Source organism: Panthera leo, chromosome B2 (assembly GCF_018350215.1).
Source record: "Panthera leo isolate Ple1 chromosome B2, P.leo_Ple1_pat1.1, whole genome shotgun sequence".
Taxonomy (NCBI): domain Eukaryota; kingdom Metazoa; phylum Chordata; class Mammalia; order Carnivora; family Felidae; genus Panthera; species Panthera leo.
In genome coordinates, this window is record NC_056683.1 from 13,813,607 (window position 1) to 13,825,959 (window position 12,353).

General features: G+C 47.2%; 1 pseudogene; it reads right to left on the reverse strand.

Moving 5' to 3' along the window:
* Window positions 1-2,269: 2,269 nt before the first annotated feature.
* On the reverse strand, window positions 2,270-3,077 carry LOC122220625 (annotated as a pseudogene).
* Window positions 3,078-12,353: the final 9,276 nt, after the last annotated feature.

Here is a 12,353-nt window from a genome sequence, read left to right on the forward strand (position 1 = left end):
AATGAATAAAAACGTTAGAAAAACAAATTAAGAAAATGCTGTTGTTGTTGTTGTTGTTGTGGTAGAACATACATACCATAAAATTTACCACTTTAGCCACATTTAGGTTATGGTATTTAATACATTCACTGTTGTGCAACCATCACCTCTGTCCCTCTCCAAAACTTTTTCACCTTCCCAAACAGATGCTCCGTACCCACAAACAGTGGCCCCTGGTTCCTCCCTCCCCCCTGCCCCTGATAACCACTGTTCTGTTTTCTGTCTCTAGGAGTTTGCATATTTTAGGAATCTCACATAAGTGGAATCGTATAATATTTGGCCTTTTGTGTCTGGCTTATTTCATTTAGCATCCTGTCCTGGAAGTTCATTCCTTTTTAAGGCTGAATAATAATCCCTTGTGCGTTTAGACCACGTTTTGTGTATCCGTTCATCTGCTGACACTCACTTGGGTTGGCCCCACCTTTGGGCTCTTGTGAACGAGGCTGCATTTAGCATTTGAAATTTGGCCAGGAAAAGTCTTACTCCTTATAAGGTATGCTAGGCTTTTATTTTATTTTATTTTATTTTATTTTATTTTATTTTATTTTATTTTATTTTATACTATAATAGCTTTTTTTTTTAAGCTTATTTACTTATTTTTGAGAGAGAGAGAGAGAGAGAGAACACACAGGGAGGGACAGCAAGAGAGGAGAGAGGGAGAATCCCAAGCAGGCTCTGCACCGAGAGCATGGAACCTGACGAGGGGCTCGAACCCACGAACGTAAGATTATGACCCGAGCTGAAACCAAGACTTGGACACTTAACCAACTGAGTCACCCAGGTGCCCTGGCATGCTATGCATTTAAAAACATTTTTCTGTGGAGAACTTAGAGCAGCTGAGATATTCCTAGATGACCCAGGTTAGTTGAAGGGCTTGGAGAATGGCACCAGAGGGCTCTAGGGGGTGCGGAACTAGAATGTTGTTGTTGTTGTTGTTGTTGTTTTTTTGACAACTACTCAAAACTCTATGATCATTGGAGAAGGTCTTGGCAGAGGAAGGAAGCCTTCCTGGAAGCCTCTTCTGGAAGGAGGCAGAGAATCAATCTTCGGCCCTCAGGACCTACCCCTGTGTTTCTTCTCCGTTTTCTCTCCTACCCCTTAACCAGATCTGCTCACAAAAAAAGGATTATTTACTGGAACAAGCACCAATTTGTTGTTTCTCCCAAGAAATATTTGCATTTTCAACCTCATCTCTTCTTAGGGAATAAGACTAGATTTTTTAAAAATTGTCAAATGGATCTCAGCATCGGACACTCAGTTGGAAGAGGTGTGGGGAATCTTCCCTGACCTCCTACCCGGCTGTAAATCTTGCTTAGGTGCCCTTCCATTCGTACACCATTGGGGCTTGAGGAAGAAGGTATTGGTTCTTTTGGGAAGACTCTGTCCTCACAGGAGGAATGGGAGAAGGAATTCGAAATCCAAAGGATGGGAGAAGCATCCCCTTGCTTTTGCTGTTTCTAATCGCCAACGCTGCTAGAGAAAATCCGGGCATCGTCCCAGGGGTCTGCGCAGAACTTTGTAGTTTCTAAACTTTTCTGAGATGGGGGCAGGTAAAGGCATGACTCCCTTTCTTTGGGAACTCCCTGGAGATTATAGTGTTAGGGAGATTCCCCTTAACTGGTTTCACAAGGCGGGACTGACCTGCCTGGATAAGGGACGCCCAGCTGTTTGTATGCATGACGGCAGGTGAGCCCTCTGAACGCAGTGCAGACTTGGGGTGATGAGAATCGCCTCACAGGTCCCGCTCTGTCCCCACACGTCCAACCCGTGAGGAGTTGTGTTATCCCACGTAATCCCACAAAGAAGAGGTGACAAGAGTTGGGTTTTTGTGCCTTAGCAGGTGGAGTAGAAGGAGAAGGGCTGCCAGAGGGGCGCCTGGGTGGCTCAGTCAGCTGAGTGTCTGACTCTTGATTTCGGCTCAGGTCATGATCCCAGGGTTGGTTGTGGGATCGAGCCCCACGTTGGGCTCCATGCTGAATATGGAGCCTGCTTAAGATTCCCTCTCTCTTCCTCTTTAAAAATAAAATAAAATGAAGTCAAATAAAGTCAAATAAAATAAAATAAGGAAGGGCTGGTAGAACAAGCAGCCAGCGTGGCACAATGTGTCCAAGGAATTTACAAAAAATCTTTTTTCTTTTCTTTTCTTTTCTTTTCTTTTCTTTTCTTTTCTTTTCTTTTCTTTTCTTCTTCTTCTTTTTTATTTTTTAGCTACTCAAAAATCTTCATTTTTTTATGTAGCTTTCTGACTCGGTGCTTGTGCCTTCAACACTTGCACAATGATTTTCTGCTCCTCAATAAGGAAAGCGCGCTTGATCCTGTCACGAACACATGTGGCACGCACGAAGCCACCACAGGCCCTCCTGACCTGTTGTAGACAACCTCATAAGAACTTTAGGTTTCACGGCACGAACTCCCTGAAGCTGGCCTGCACACACGCCACATGCAGATTTGGGGGCTTTCCCAACCTCCTTGGTATAAGGGTAGAGGATTCAGTCAGTTAAGCGTCTGACTTCCGCTCAGGTCACGATCTCCCTTTTTTTGAGTTCGAGCCCCGAGTCAGGCTCTGTGCTGACAGCTCGGAGCCTGGGACCTGCTTCGGATTCTGCCTCTGTGTTTCTGCCTTCCCCTGCTCAAGCTCTGTCTCTCACTCTTGCTCTCTCAAATATAAAGAAAAATTTTAAACAATTAAAAAAAAATAGGGGCGCCTGGGTGGCTCGGTCGGTTGAGTGTCCGACTTCGGCTCAGGTCATGATCTCACGGTCCGTGAGTTCGAGCCCCGCGTCGGGCTCTGTGCTGACAGCTCAGAGCCTGGAGCCTGCTTCAGATTCTGTGTCTCCCTCTCTCTGTGACCCTCCCCCGTTCATGCTCTGTCTCTCTCTGTCTCAAAAATAAATAAAAAATATATAAATAAATAAATAAATAAATAAATAAAATAAAATAAAAATAAAAATAAAAATAAACAATTCTATTACCACGGGTTCAAGAGAGCCTAGTTTTGTTAGAGGCTGTCTACGACGGTATGTCAAATGCTGGACCATTCTGAATGCCGACGGACAGACGCTGTCCCGGTAGAATAAAAAGGTACAAAGGGTCCTATTTCTTTGGATACCTAATAAGGAGGACAAAGATTGTGGTATGGCTCTCAAGTATTCAGTCAGCCAGTTAGTCAAAAAACGTTTATTGAGTACTTGTTATGTACTGGGCGTAGGGGCTAAAGAGATAAAAGTTGGGTGTGTTTTCTGTGTGCACCAGTCAAGTTGAGGGCAAAGGCAAGTACATAATCAATTATAAGGCAGAGAGTGGAAGATTGTATTTCCCCAAATGGCCACAGTGATTACTCTAAAATATCATATATTACTAAAAAATTTGAGGTAGAGTAAGGGGACCAGATCAGGAGACATTTATGACTGAAAAGATATGTCATTACACTCACAGATTCCAAGGGGGAATGCCATGCCCCATGGCATGCCATGCCACGAGGGATGACCCGAAGAAGTGCCAGGATCAGTCAGGAGGCAGAAAGGGGGGAAAAAGTGAAAAAGAACCTCCACTGTGGTTTCACAGGGAAAGCATCAGCGAGGCAGGGTAAGCGAGCTTAGGTTTGGCCACTTTGAGTAATTTCGGTGAGGCTCTGAGGCACAGGGACTGTCCCTAGTTGTCTGGGAAGTGACCCTGGGGTGATGAGGGCATGGGGCGTAGTAGCTCGGAACATGACAGACCAATAAAAACGTTGATCGTGTGTGGGCTCTGGATTGGTTGGTTTGAATTTGAATGGTGTGCTTTGTGGGTCAGCAGTTCACCATCTCCAGGAATCGGTTAACCCTGGGAGGGGCAATCTCTCTGGGGTTGACAAGGCCCCAGACGTCAAAGCATTGGATTACAGAAAATAAAAGACGTGGTTCATAGAGTGATAGTTTGGGTCCCACATGTATTCCAGAAGCCTGCCACTCCTCCATCAAGAAGGGGAATCTATGTCCTTGTGCCTTGAACTTGGAGGACCCTTGTGCCTTGAATAGATTGTGGAAGAAGTTAACACCGTGGCTTCCAAGGCTTGGTCAAAACCAATATGGCCTCCATTTGGCTCTTTTTCTGTTGGGGTACTTGCCCTGGGAACGTAGACGACACCACGTTGTGAGGAAACCCCAGGCACAGACAGAGGCTGCATTTCTGATTCTGACTGAGAACCCCAGCTGAGGCCCCAGTGAGACTGTGCCAGACATTGGGCATGTGAGTGAACATTTAGATCCCAGCCCCCAGCCTTTGAGCCACACTGGCTGATGCCAACTGGAGCAGAGGTGAGCAGTCCTCTAGGAGCCTGCCGGAGTGCAGATTCATAAGCAAAATAAATAGTATCATTGTTTTCAGACACTAGTCTTGGGGTAGTTTGTTGCAACGTGCTAGATCAGTATGCACGCCGGGTCGCCAGGTCGGGGAGCACAGGATGTTTTGGATACACATGGGGAGGGTGGGCCAGGGATAGGGGAGGAGGCAGGTCAGAAAAGGCATCCCAGAGATAATAACGGCCACATTTGAGAGCTTACTATATGCCCAGGCACTATTTTAAGGATTTTATGTGCGTTCAAGCTGTTTTTATTCCCAACACTTCTGACACTGAATGGGGGACTTTGCCTCATACCAACCAATTCTTTAACTCTCTGGACAGCAGAGAGTTCCGATCTGTTCCGATCTGACACTGCCTGGAGTTAGTGCAGACATCGCAGGTGAAGGGGTCAGTCCCAGAAGACTGCTTCCACCACCTCACCCCTTCAGACACTCATTACAAGTCCCGGGTTGTGACCTGTGCCTCTGACCAGCCAGCTATACGTGATCCCCTTCTCGTGTTTGATAATTTGTTAGAAGGGCTCACACCCCTCAGGAAAACACTTCACTTCTTAATATTACCAGTTTATTATAAAGACTACAACCCAGGAACAGCCAAGTGGAGGAGATGTACAGGGCAAGGGGTGGGGGTGGTGGAGGTTCATGGAGCTCCATGGCCACTCTGGGCATGCCACCCTCCCAGCACTTAAAAAAATTTTTTTAAATTTATTTTTATTTACTTTTTAAAGTTTATTTATTTTGACAGAGGAGGAGAGAGATAGAGAGGGAACACGGGTAGGGGAGGGGCAGAGGGAGAGAGAGAGAGGAAGAGAGAGAGGAAAACAGAGAATCCCAAGCAGGCTCCACTTGGCCAGCACAGAGCCAGATGTGGAAGAATCACTTAATTAGCAGAAACTCAGGTATGGAAAGGGGCTGGCTGTGAATAACTAAAGCTGCTCCCATCTCTCGAAGTTCCAAGGATTTTATATTTTCTTTTTTAATTTATTTGTAAAAAGTTGAAGTCTGGTGTTTTATGCTAGTTTCAGGTGTACAATTTCGTGATTCAACATCTCCATATAGTACTCAGGGCTCATTGTGGGAAGCGTACTCTTAATCCCCTCTACCTATCTCACCCATCCCCCGCCCGCCTCCCCTCTGGTAACCACCACTTTGTTCGCCACAGTTAACTCTTGTTTGGTTTGCCTCTCTCTCTTCCCCCCCCCCCCCCCCCCCCGCTTTGTTCATCTGAGTGAAATCACATGGTCTTTGTGTTTCTCTGACTGACTTATCTCACTCAGCATGATACCCTCTAGCTCCATCCACGTTGTTGAGAATGGCAAGATTTCGTTCTTTTTTATGGCTGAATAATATTCCATTGAACAGATACTCCATCTCCTTTACCCATTCATCTATTGATGGACATCTGGGCTGCCTCCATAATTTGGCTATTGTAAATAAAGTTGCAAGAAACAAAGGTGTATGTATATCGCCTCAAATCAGTGTTTTTGTATTCTTTGGGTAAATACCCAGCAGTGTTATTACTGGATCGTAGGGTAGTTTTGAGGAACCTCCTTACTGTTCTCCACGGTGGTGGTTGCACCAATTTGCATTCCCACCCACGGTGCATGAGGGCTCCTTTCTCCCCCACATCCTCGCCAACGTTTGTTGTTCTGGATTTTTAGTTTTAGCCATTCTGACGGGGTGAGGTGATATCTCATTGTGGTTTTGATCTGTAGGAAGCTCCAAGGATTTTAGCAGCTCTGAGTCAGGAGCTGGGGAGGAGACCAAATATATATTTCTGACCGTATCACACCGCATTAATTCACGTAATCTTCGTAAAAACCGTACAATGTTAGTATCGTTCCTACTTAGAAGGTGAGGAAACCAAGCTCAGATGACACAGCTAGAGGAACGTATTGAAGTGGGGTTTCAGTCAGGTAGCCTGACTTCCAAGTGCGTGCTTTCATCTGCAAGATTATGTCATTTTATTGATTCACAGCCTCTTTCTGTCTTTTTTTTTTTTTTCACAGCCTGTTTATCAGAGAAAAACAGGGACCACTCGTTCACTCATTTCATAAACATTTATTGAGTTTGTGCTGAGCAATGATGCATGAGCTGAGTTGAAGAATGAAGAGTTAGTAGGTATATATGAGAGTGATCATAATCTCGCAAAAGAAGTAAAGAGGATGTGGGGGCGATCTGGCTGCCCATTGATCGCCAGGGTTGATTCGGCTGATCTGGCTGGCTAGGCGGGTGTCCCCTTCCTCCCTCACCGCTCTATGTGCGTCCCTCCCGAAGCTGCGCATTAGGTCGAAGAGGACGAGCCTCTTCAGTCAAGGGTATACGAGTAGCTGCGTTCCCCTGCTAGAACCTCCAAACAAGCTCTCAAGGTCCGTTGTAGGAGAACGCAGGGTGGTCAAGCTCCCAAGACTCCAGACACATCCACGTGAGGCGCTGCATGTGGCAGTCTGCCTTTCTTAAAAAAAAAGAAAAAAAGAAGAAATAAAGACATGAGAAAACCTGATGGATTTTATTTTAACCTTTATATTTTGAAATAAAGGGAGATTCACAGGAAGTTGTAAGAGAAACGCATGGGGCGGGGGAGTCCCTTGCCTACATCACCTCTCCTTTCTTGATGTTGGCATCTTGTGTAATTACAGTCCAGCACCAGAGCAACAGAACGGACGTTGGTACGATTTGCAAACTATTCGGTCTCCATCAGTTATACACGCGCTCGTGTGCGTGCCCGCGACCGCGCCGGGTTTTGTCTCCTGTGCGGTCTCTTGGAACTACCACCGCTATCAAGATGCACGGCTCTTCTGTTACCACGGGCCTGGCGCAGTTAGGGTCGGTGGAGTAGAATGATGAACTGGTAAGAGAGGCAAGCAGAGGCCATGTCCTGGCTGATGTCCTCACATTAGGGGGCTTGAATATTACACAGAAGGTCTTAAACAGTGATAAGGGTCAAAACAGAAATCCCTTTAGAGAGAGGTAATAGGGTGTCTTACATTCACCCTCAGGTTTAAGTGGTTTCTGTTAGAGTCTTTTTTTTTAAGTTTATGTATTTATTTTGACAGAAAGAGAGAGAGAGAGAGAGAAGGAGAGAGAGAGAGAGAGAGAGGGAGAATCCCAAGCAGGCTCCATGCCGTCAACGTGGAGCCTGACGCGGGGCTCAAACCCATGAACTGTAAGATCATGACCCGAGCTGAGATCAAGAGAGTCGGACGCTCAACTGACTGAGCCATCCAGGAGCCCTGTTAGAATCTTTCTTTTCTTTTTTTTTAATTTTTAACTTTATTTATTTATTTTGAGAGATAGAGAGAGGCAGGGAGGGGCAGAGAGAGAGAGAGAGAGAGAGAGAATCCAAGCAGGCTCCACACCGTCAGCCCAGAGCCTGACAGGGGGCTCGAACTCACAAACTGTGAGAGCATGACCTGAGTTGAAATCCGGAGCTGGACGCTCAACCGACAGAGCCACCCAGGAGCCCCTATTAGAGTCTTTCTTTTTTTTTTTATTGAATTTTTTTTACATTTATTTATTTTTGATAGGCAGAGAGAGGCAGAGCACAAGTTGGGGAGGGGCAGAGAGAGAAGGAGACACAGAATCCGAAGCAGCCTCCAGGCTCTGAGCTCTCAGCACAGACAGAGCCTGACGCCGGGCTTGAACTCATGAACCGCGAGATCGTGACCTGAGCTGAAGTCGGATGCTTAACCGACTGAGCCACCCAGGCGCCCCCCTAGAGTCTTTCTTAAGAGTGGACTTTCGGAGCTGCGAGAAAAGAGAGAACGGGGACAGTGGGGATCAGTGTGTGGGTGCGAGTGGGTGCAGGCGACAGGAGCCCGGCCCCGCGCCCAGCCCCACGCGTCTTCCTCTGCCCCTTCATGGTCACTGCCTCCTGAGCTGCCCTTGGGTAGCAGCTTCCCAGCTTCCCTCACCAACACCGCCCCAGCCCATCTGACTCTGGAAACAATTGCACGGGATTATTGTGTTTCGGGTTTTTCTGTAACGTGGAATGAAATATACAGCACACCTTTTACAGTTTGTCTCATTTTCTTCCTGTCACCAAAGCAGAGTGTTAAGAAGAGTAAGTCATTTTCCAGCTACCGCAACTGCGACTGCATTTAGATTAGAAAAATGATTTGCTTGAGCAAAGTGGCGATCAGATAAATCCCAGGAATTTGTTTCTTTAAAAAAAAAAAAAAAAAAGCATGTCAGAGAGAGAGGGCTGTTGCCTTGTTCTTTGAGGGGGTGGGTCCTATATTCCTTGGCCTCATTTGGAAGGAATCCTGACAGTTCTGTCCATCAACTTCCCAGCAGTGTTGGGATAATAAGAATTATGAAGGCGTTGCAGCCTTTCAGAATCTGATAAAACCCTTCCCTTTTTCATGATCTCATTTAATCCTCCCAAGAGGTGGGGAGGGGAGGGGTGGGGTTGTATCGTCTCCGGTTTATAAATAAAGAGACTGTGAGATGGCTTACAATTGCACTGCTGGCAAGGAGAGGGGACATCTCTCGATCTCTATGTCTACACAACAGCCCAGACTTTTGGGATGAGCCATCTGAACGCGTGTGGTCCGGCTGATTTTCAGATGAGAACCATACTCCAGAGAGAAGCAGGGAAAGGCACTTGCCATTGGTTCTGTGCTCATTTCGTGCCGGGGACGGAGCACGCAGGGTGGCTTACTTTTGTTATCTCATTTAATCCAAGATGTGAGAACGCCAGCACCAGAAACACGCAAGAAATCCGTTCTCCAGGGCTGGCTTTTAATAAAACCCAAACCGTGAGTGATCACAGCGGCTCGTGGTGACCTGGGGATGCTCGGGAGGAAGGCTTTCTCTTTCTTCTGTGCTGTATCCTGCCTGTTCCCAGGAGAGGGGAGCTCCATTCCTGCTGCTGTTCTTGGTAGACATGGGGTCCCTGGGACTGCAGCCACTCATAGGCATGAGCCCTTGTCCACTTGGCCATTCAAGGCCCCTCGTCCTAACAGGTTCATCAGGACCTCCAGCCTCTGCAGAATGTCCACTGGATATTTCTGAGAATGCTCTACAAGCCTGTCCGCATTCTGACCCTTGTCACCGCTGGGGTGCCAGATGTTGGGGTGCGCGTGCCGTGCAGTTCTCTACGGAAGGGGTGGAGGCCCACGTCCGCTCCTTTCTGTATTGCGCTCTGCTGTGGGGTTGCCCAGTCTAGAAGCCGATACTCTACTTTTTTTCTCAGAATTCCAGCAACAAAGCTCTCTCAGCTACTTATGGAACTCCTGGTCTCCTTAGGACACAGTTACGCATACCGGGTCCTTGGGAAGATTAACTCCCACGCCGAGTTTGCTTGGCACACACACTCCTGAGTAGTCATAGGCACTGACACAGAACTCGGGGTTCACTGGCCTCTCTGCAGATGACCATGGCGGGTGGGTCAAGGTCAAAGGGTTGGCTCCTTCTTTGCTCCGGGCAAGTTCTCTTGGTATAATAACTGATAAGGGGCATGTCCGGTATTTACCTTCCCCCCCACCCCATGCATCTTAAATACTAAAATGTGAGTCACTGATAAAAAGCAGTCAGCAATTGTTGGTTATCAACACTGTGCCAGCCTGTATTCGAGGAGCTTTCTGTACATGATCTCCTTCGAATCCCGGAACGACCCCGAGACAGCACACCTTACCGCCGATGGGATCGGAGGTCAGTAGGACCCCAAGAGTGCACACTGCCCGGCGTGAGAGACTGTGTTTTCCTGTGCCTTAGTCCCTCATTTATAAAATAAGGCGGTTAGACCGTATGTTCTTCACAACCCTTTCTGACTCCAAATTTCAATTCTGTTGCCTTTCTCGGGAATATCTACAACCCAACAACAGTCAAAACTTGAAACCCCAGGGGCGCCTGGGTGGCTCAGTCAGTTAAGCGTCTGACTCTTGACTTAGGCTTGGGTCACGATCTCATGCCTCGTGGGTTCAAGCTCCACATCGGGCTCTGTGCTGACAGTGCAGAGCCTGCCTGGGACTCTCTCTCTCCCTCCCTCTCTCTGCCCCTTCCCTGCTCCCACATGCCCGCACACACTCTCTCTCTCAAAATGTATGAACTTAAACAAAACAAAACCACCCAAAACCCCAAAGAGCCATAGGACTTATTGTAGAAATACACCTATATCTATATCTACATATCAATATTTCAATGGGTTATTATTCTGAGGAAGGAGTCTTTAAAAATCAACAGCTGAGGTTTTTTTTGTTTTTAAATTTGACGAAATCAAAGGCTGGCCTCAGCCAGGCTTAGAGAATTAAGGGGTCTTATTGGCTCATTTGCGAAAGGCCCGGAGCTGACTTCGGGCTTTCGCTCTTTATGTCTACAATTTATTTGCAGGTGTTGCCTTTGCCCATGGTTCACCTTTGTCCTCAGGGGGGCTTCCTTTATTGGCAAGATGGTCACCAGAAGTGATGGAGGTTTACTCCCATTGATGGGGAAGAAGCACTGTTTTCCCTCATCATTGACTGTTTTCCCTTTCACGCCGATTGGCTCATCCCTGAACCGTTCTCGAGAAACACTGGGAGTCCATTCTCATGGACCTACGTTATTATCCGTGCTTAAACCGGTCACTGTGACAGAGGGGGTGATGTGACATGCCAATCAGGGTCTATCCCTCAGAGCTGGGTGTCGATTCAGATCTACCCAAGATTGCTTGAAGTAGGGCAGATTCTCCCGAGGAAATTCTGGGTAGTGTATCCGGGCAGGATAGAATGGGTTATGCCACAGTAAGAAGTAAGCCTAACATCTTAGTGGCTTAAAACAATTAGGACGTTGCTTGCTTATGTTTGATGGGGGTCAGCAGGGAGGCTGTGGTGGTCACTCCTGGCCCCAGGCTTCTGGAGACTCTATCTCAGCACACGCTCTCACCATTGCTGCTCTAGGGAGAGAATGCTGGGGGGACCAGCATCAGGAGTTAAATGTTTCCAGCTGGAAATGACACGCACCCTCTCTGCTGCCATGGCATCGGTGAAAAGCAAGCCAAATGGTGAAGTCCAGCTTTGACGGGCCAGGAAGGTGCAGTCGTCCTGAGTCCCTGGAAAGAGAGGGGGACTGTGTCCGTGAACAGCAATGATGTCTGTCATAGCGAGAACGGATGCAGGTAGGTCACCGACAGATCCTCAAGGCGATACTTCTGAAATCCTGACAAAAGGAAATGGTGATGAACTGAAATGGTCAGAACACCCAAGCTGGAGAGTGATTGAAATTTACTAGCTAGGCGTCTCTAGGCGAGGAATCGTTGAGCATCCGTGTTCTCGACGGTAAAAATCGGGATAACGATATTTATTTTGCAGGGTCTTCATGCCGTCCCCTGAAAGAACGCACGTGAAAGTGTATTAACTCTTTGTGACCGCTCTGTGCTCCGTAAGAGTTATGTTAACGCTTTGACTCCTTCTGCTTATGTAAAATCTTAATATCAACGGTTCTTAGTTTTGGAACGAGCTTTGAGAAGGCAATCGCCGACTCTGCCTTTGACCTCTGCTCATCACTCTGACCCCCACTGTGCTCTCCGAAAATGTGGAAGGGTGATAGGAATGGATGGCTCTGGGTTTTCAAACAGTCTCCTTGGGAGAAAATGTTCCTCTGTCTCATTCGTGCTTTCATTTCACACCCGTATCAGTGGGTTATTTCCTCCTAGATGATAAGCGGTTTTCATTTCCTAAAGGTTTGGGGAACGTGAGCTTTCTGAACTGCCCAAGAGGAGCAGGTGGGATGGGACGTGGTCCAATGGCAAATATTCCATCCTGAAAGTCCAAAGATCTGAGTTCTGTTTAGGGCTCTGCTGCATGTAGACTGCACAACCCCGGGCAAGTCAACCCGCACAGTCAGCCTGCCTCATTGTGCTATTTTGTAAAGTGCAGATAAAAATTCCAGCCCATCTTCCACTGAGGACTTTTGAGAGGATGAAGGAATTAATATTCCCATTCTATATCTCCATATATGCATAGAATACTTTCAAGGGGGGGAGCAAGGCACTG